This window comes from Strongylocentrotus purpuratus, unplaced genomic scaffold (genome assembly GCF_000002235.5).
Source record: "Strongylocentrotus purpuratus isolate Spur 01 unplaced genomic scaffold, Spur_5.0 spur5_scaffold_2, whole genome shotgun sequence".
Classification (NCBI taxonomy): domain Eukaryota; kingdom Metazoa; phylum Echinodermata; class Echinoidea; order Camarodonta; family Strongylocentrotidae; genus Strongylocentrotus; species Strongylocentrotus purpuratus.
The window spans coordinates 36,851,025-36,858,464 of NW_022145605.1; the positions used below are offsets into that span (position 1 = coordinate 36,851,025).

Sequence of the window (7,440 nt, forward strand, 5' to 3'; positions counted from 1 at the left end):
GCATAATAGCATAACACATATCCCACACATACCATACCATGCCAGTGTCACTGAAGAACCACATTTGCAATGAAAAATATTAGGCCTGAGTCAAACCGTTTAACCGACGGTTATCCGACCGCATTCATCAAAACCGTTTAGCATTTCTCGCTCCGGTTAACCGTTATTTGCATACATTTTGGAATGTGCTACATGTAATAGCCGATGATAAAGATAATCAAAGAAACCGCAGTGTAATGTTACACCCTGGCCGCTGCGCGCCAGCTTTCTGGCAGCAGTAATCCCCATGAATGAATTTGTAAACAATAAGACAACCAGCCCCCTTCTCTCTTTTCTCACCCTCTTTATTCCCTTCTCTCTGCAATGTGTTCCTCGCTCATGTACCTTTTCTTATTACTGCACTCTCAGCTCACAACTTTCTAAATGTTTACACATTCGATGGTCAGTTCCTCTCACATCCCTTCTCCCCCGAGTCCCTCTCTCTCTCTCTCTCTCTCAATATTAATATCCATCCCTTGCCGACTCGCCCCCTAAAATAATGTTCATATATAAATAAAATACAAAAATATTGATAACAATAATAATTGAAGTTATCAATCAACAAAGTCTTGGATATTGTGAGTAATTTAAGTTTTTGATCATTCTTCAATTCAGCCGATTAACACAGCCACCCTTTCTATCTTCACTCATGTCCCTGCCTCGTCCATGCAGGGACATGCAGGGACAAGCTAGCCCATGCATGCTCTCTCAGTCACACACACATGTACACACAAACCTCCGGCGCCCAAATACACTGCAGTCAGTCCGCAACGCCCGCGATAATTAGGCAGAATGACCAAATTTATACAGCACCCGGAAGTGCGATAAACCGTCGTATTTCGTGTCCCGCGATTTGCGAGATTTCGTGAGACTTTTGCACAGGTCAACAAACTTTATCATAGCTGCTTTGCCTTTCACTGTGCTGCGTAACACGTAGGGGTAAGTGTATCTCCATACTTTTCTACGTACTTTGATATGAAATTTTCCTAATTTTACCGCATCTGAGTGATTGTAAATAGTCATTGAAATGTGTCCAATTTTCCTTCTTTCGTAGGAGGTATTCTGACATTATCTTGCATTTAGCGTGTTCCTGACCGATATAAGAGATGTTTTTCCCCAATTCTTCGATTTTTCACAAAAACAATGTTGGCAGAAGTGAAAAAGTGCAGAGTTCGATTGATGCACGATGTATTTTATTAGCTTTTATGGCCATGAAAGTTACACATTTTTCGATTTTCAACCGGAAGTTGTGTGACGGCTACGCTAAAAACACTCATTTTTGCCGATATGGCGCGAAAAGTGTACGTTTGGCCAACATGGCCGCACTTTCGTATTCATCACCGTGACCGCGTACCGGTCCCATACATAGCCTTTTCTGTACCGATCCGACATAAAAACAAAGCCATATTTGATCTGGGGCCCTCGACTTACAATTAATTACATCATGTACTATCCCATTAAATTAGCATGATTTCTTGATAATATTTATGCTTAATCCATTTTATTTTGACACGAATTTAACAGTCAGCTGTGAGAGTTAAACAGTGACTCTGGCGTCTGGTCAGACTCAGATAATTATATTATTAATTTAGGGATTCTCAAAATTTTGGTTGTGCCTTTTGTTTTGGTTCTGGTCAACTCAAACTTTACAACCAGCCATAGAAATAAGCAGCATTTCCCTTGTGCAAGTAATGTGAACAAAGGAGAATTATAACAAAAATCCAAAGTTAAACACTTACATTTTAACTTGTGCACATGTGGAAAAATGAAGGGAAAATTTCATGAATTTGACACCTGTAATTTGTTTTCATTACAAAAAATTAATTTGAATGCGAGCGGGTTTTGTCTACCATAAATGGCTAGCTACTTTGATCAGATCTTTTAAATCCCCATACCTGAACTAAGCCATTTTATATTCCTTTTTATCATTTGTCATTTGCCAGGACCGAAGCATACAAGAACAGCTTCTAAATCCTCGTACCATTACGCAATGGAATCAACTACCAGCCACCATCATCAAAGAGTCAACATCGGCCAAGTCTTTCCATACCAAAGTTTGGAGCTACATGCAGATTGACCACTCATCGCAGCTGTACACAGGCGGGCTAGAGCGTTGATGTGGCTCTACTTCATCTAAAAATTAGATGATGTCTGCAACCCACTGTATTTTTATGAGCACCTTTTTATTTTGACTTTTGAACTCTGCACCCTCAGTTGTGATGTTTGTTGACAGTTTGCGATGCCACGGAAGTCTGGACATATATACCAATTGGTCCTGTCCAGTACCACCTTAGATGTAGATGTAGATGTTGTTGTTTTTCTGACAGATGTACTCAACCATCAAAACTTGCGGAACATTGACAACAAATCTTCTAAGACACAGACTTCACACATCAGTCTCCATTGCATTCCTGGACCAGCATTTGCTGGACTTCACATAGGAACAAGCAATCTTGAAAGGGGAGTTTTGGAGAAGGACGAGAAGGATTTTGTTCAGCTTATTCTTTCAGTAAAAGGAAAATCCATTTCAAGTGATTACATTTTTGTATCTCTGATACTTCGAAGGTGGGATTCCGGAGCTTTACATCAACAAAGCATTTATTATAATAAAAAACTGATTGAACTGTCACTGTTATACAATTTAAACATGTTTTACTCTGATAATACTTTTATTCTCAGCGACATATTTTATGCAAGTAATGGTCTCAAGTTCTCAACATACATGTCAAAGTCAGTTTATAAATAAAATATGAATATTATAAAATCGAAATGTTATTCCTAGTCCTATTTCATTTATAATTATTTATCATTAGTAGTGGTGTTAATAATATATTTTTTGTTTAACCGGCTATGGTGAAAATGATGACGGTGATTACGATGACGATGATCATGATGGCTATGGTGATGACGGTGATGGCTACATGTATGGTGATAATGCTGACAGTGATTATGATGATGGCGACGATCATGATGGCAATGGTGATAATGCTGACTGTGATGATGGTGATGGCTATGGTGATAATGCTGATGGTGATTATGATGATGGTGATGGCGATGGCGATGATCATGGTGACGGTGATTATGATGATGGTGATGCTAATAGTGGTGATCATGATGGTGATGATGATGATTGTGATGGCGATGATGACTTTGATGATTGTGATAATGATGTTGAAGGTGAAAATTAGAATATTATTAATTTCATTTGCACCCTTTCAACCCACCACACATTAAAATTTATATCGATGGTCATTACCATATAAACAAAAACAGAAAATAAATGATCATATATATTTTGCGGGTCACTCTAAAACAAAATCAAACAGAAAAGCGAATAAGGGAAAGAATTTTGTAATTATTTTATTTCTAAAAATACACATGAACTGGAGTTACATAAATTGACAAAAGAACCATCAAATAAAATATTGCCATCAAAGAATGCCAGGGGATTACCAAAATAAATAAATGTTTAAGGCTCTTCTCATTAGTCCATGGTTTACAATTTAAATAAAAACACATTTCATAACTTTTACAACCAACCGCCTGCAATAAAACCATGAAATTTATCAGCAGGGATGGGAACAATCATATTTTCATTTTTTTCAATCACAATACCAATGCCAATCGCATCCCCCAACCCCCCCCCCCCCCGAAAGTTTGTATTTTCACAAATAAACATTTGAGAAAGAAAATGTGTCTTCTTTGTTAAAATGATATCAAAGCCTGGCCAAAAATAGCACATAAAGACACTTAAACCCTCCCCACTGTCCCCTATTCATTCTAGAGCTGGTATTCTATAGTGTACTTGATTGTACTTGAGTACGTATCCGCATCCTACTTTTACTCTCTGTAGACTTCTATTATTAAGTAGCGCATGAGTATAATACACAATAATAAGTATGTGGGGCAGTACAAAACCTCTACGTCCGGGGGTTACGCACCCGAGAGTAATACGTGAATATCCCTAATCACCGTCTATCCTCCGTGCGTGTTCATGTACAGCGCACGGACACAGAACATCGATAATCGACGCAAAGCTAGATAAAACGTAGTATCCCCCGGTCGGCGGGTGACCTCATACTCTGATGACCCACGCATATCGGCTGTGTCACCGCTGTTGAATATGTTGGAATGAACATGGTGTTGTATTTACCGTGTTCCTGACCGATATAAAGAACTAAAACAAAGGAAACAGTGATGGTTTGAAAGTTTGTATATTTATCATCACAATGAACCAAATTACTTGTTGATGCAGTAGCGTTTTCATATTTTTTTTTAATGCTGCATATCGTTAAGTTGCTGTGTTTTTTAGACTGTTTTAAATGCTCTTTTTAAAGCATGTTAACGTTAAAAAAATATCTTGATGTTTTGTAAAGATGGATTATTTGGTCTATCCTCTTTATATTGGTACATAAATGAAAAAAATCTATAGAGAAACATTGATGCAATCATAATTTTCATGTACTAATGTTTTCTGCTTATTGTCCGTTTTTACCGTACATAGCTTGCATACGACTTGTATAAATACGTGCGAATTCGCGGGCGCTGCGGACTGACTGACTGTACATACACACAGATGGAGAGCTCATGCTTGTCACATGCACACATGTGGGCGTGGCTTCTTGACCTCCCACTGAACTGGGTACGGTGAAAGCACGCGCGGTCACCAACCTGTAATTTATGCTGGTATCAAAACTCCACCCACATAGCTAGAGAACCTTCCTGATTGGTCACTAACTTGGATCAGCTCATTGCAGGGTGTGTCTTAGGTGTGTGTGATACACACTTCCACATAATTTCATATGGCAATGATACATGCAGGGAGCTCTCTCCCTGACCATGTGCAAACATTGCATTGCAAAGGCATATATAAACACGTCACAGATCAGCTATCTTCACAAAGTAACTTTGCAAGGTTAATCATGATATCAAATTCAGATGAGGAATAATAAGACATGTTTTATGTTGTTTATTACTGGTCTCTGTTTATCAGGATGACCCAATTTGTGCCATAGTCCGGGGCTGGGAATGCTCAGCCCGACAGTCTGAAGACCAGCAGGGTTCCGAGCTACAACACTATTACAAATACTGTATTTTCACTTTTTCAGATTATTATTAAACGGTTAAACGAAACCGCCCGTATACTTTTAACGGTTAACCGTTTAGCACAAAAACCGTAATGACTCAGGCTTAAAAAATATATCCTAAAATATCACATTTTAGCGATGTAATCGGCGGTCCCGCTACCCAAATCTGAAAAATCGAGTATCTTACGCGTGTCTGTAAGAAATATGGGTACCGTAAAATGAGCTGTATTTCAATTATTTTTCAGATTTAGAGCCCGATTTTGTGCTAGTCGCAAGCTCAAAAGTATCTCATCGCATGTATTAAATCAATGCAGCCGCACACCGCAACGCACACACGATATCTCTGTCTAATTCAGATTCCAATTTCCGATCACTGTAGTAATAGTTTTTGGCCTGGCGAGCTCCGGCGTGGGATACCTGCTAGTGCTTTGTACATGCGGCCGAAAACTGGTTCGCTATGCCGATAACCGACTACGAAACAGTGAAAATTGAAATGAATATTGTCATGGCAATACGTGATTTTTTTCTGGGATTCTTTTTTTGGTTAAATAATAATATTTGCTTCATGAATTGAACAAGAAATGATAATAAATACAAAGTAAAGGGTAAAAAAAATAGGATTTTGTCTTAAGTGGCCGAAAACCCCCTCCTTTACTCTACTCTAGTCTAGAAGTTTACACATCAGTTGTGGAGTCGGCAGATGGGCGAGTTGTCTTAGTTAAAGAAAATACTTTCTTTTAAACTTTGTTTTATTATAAATAAATGAGTAATTAAAAAGTTAGATTTTGGTATTGGCCTCCAGCTCCCTAGCCTAGATGATAAAATTAGTAAAAATTATCAAAACATTTTTGTGCACGAAAACGGCACAATAATTGGCTAATTTTAACATTGTTCATGTTTTATAACATATGTAATTTTAAGTGCCTACACATTTTCTGTTATATTTCATATACTCTTCTTATTATTATTTTTGGATGGTGGAAACTAAAATTTAAGAGGCTAACGAACGAAAGAAACAGACAATTTCGGTCTAGCTCAATCCATACCGGTACAAATTTGTAAACGAGTGGGACTGATATGAAGCTATTGCATGGATGTCGCACTTGGCACAACTGCATCACCATATTCTAAAAAATGAATATCTATTAAAAGAACTTACTTTGACGCTAGTGTTCTACGTTCATTCCTGAAACAATTTTGAGCTGCCACACACAGAATAGCGTGTTTCCTCCTCAAGAAAATAGTCGTCATTTTTGTTACTGCCATGTTTACTGAACAAGTTGAAATGTTGCTGAGCTGAATTCGCTCCTTGAATCTGGCGACCACAAGTTCAGCGACCAATTACGGTGTCTTCAAAAGGGTAAAAAGAAAAAAGAAAAGATAATTTTTCCGCTCATTTTCTTTAGATGCTTCTCGTTAGAAAATGTAATGAGTAATGAGTAATAACTTCTGGCTTTTTGGTGGTACATTTCACTTGTCGGAGGAACATGTCTTGACCTTATTGTTTAACTTTAATATCGGCTCTGTGGTCTGAAAATATCGGTAAATCCGGACAATGGCATGATATCCCTTTCAAAATGAGGTGCTTAACTCTCAAGGCGCATTTATCTTTGGCCGAAATTTGTTATTCTTAGCTGATTACATATTCTAAAAGAGGGGATTTCCAGCTTTCTGGTGGTATGGTAACCTGCCGGGGGAAGACGTCTGGACCTTACTGTTTAACTCTAGAGTCGGCTCTGTATTCTGAAAATGTTCGGTCATTTCGCCCAACAGCTTCAAATCCCGAGTACGCAATCCAAAATGAGGTGCCTAACTGTCAAGGCGCCTTTATTTTGGCCGACATTTTTTATTCTTAGCTGATAACATATTCTGAAAGAGAGAATTTCCAGCTTTCTGGTGGTATAGGTCACCTGCCGGGGGAAGATGTCTGGACCTTACTGTTTAACTTTTAAATCTGCTCTGTATTCTGAAAATGTTCGGTCATTTCGCACAAAAGCTTTAAATCCCGAGGACGCAATCCAAAATGAGGTGCCTAACTGTCAAGGCGGCTTTATCTTTGGCCGACATTCTTTAATCTTAGCTGATAACATATTCTGAAAGAGGGAATTTCCAGCTTTCTGGTGGTATAGGTCACCTGCCGGGGGAAGATGTCTGGACCTTACTGTTTAACTCTAGAGTCGGCTCTGTATTCTGAAAATGTTCGGTTTTTCCGAACAATAGCGTCATATCCCGTTAAAATAGCATTCCAAAATAAGATGCCCAAATGCCAGGACGCCTGAATCTTTGGCCGACATTTTTTATTCTTAGCTGATTA

At 38.4% G+C, this 7,440-nt stretch overlaps 1 long non-coding RNA gene across 1 annotated transcript; it reads left to right on the plus strand.

Annotated features, from left to right (window-relative positions):
- Nucleotides 1–790: 790 nt before the first annotated feature.
- On the plus strand, nt 791–2,804 carry LOC115926852. The gene is made up of 2 exons (XR_004065307.1): nt 791–978; nt 1,983–2,804. It is a non-coding gene; the product is annotated as an uncharacterized LOC115926852 (long non-coding RNA).
- Nucleotides 2,805–7,440: the final 4,636 nt, after the last annotated feature.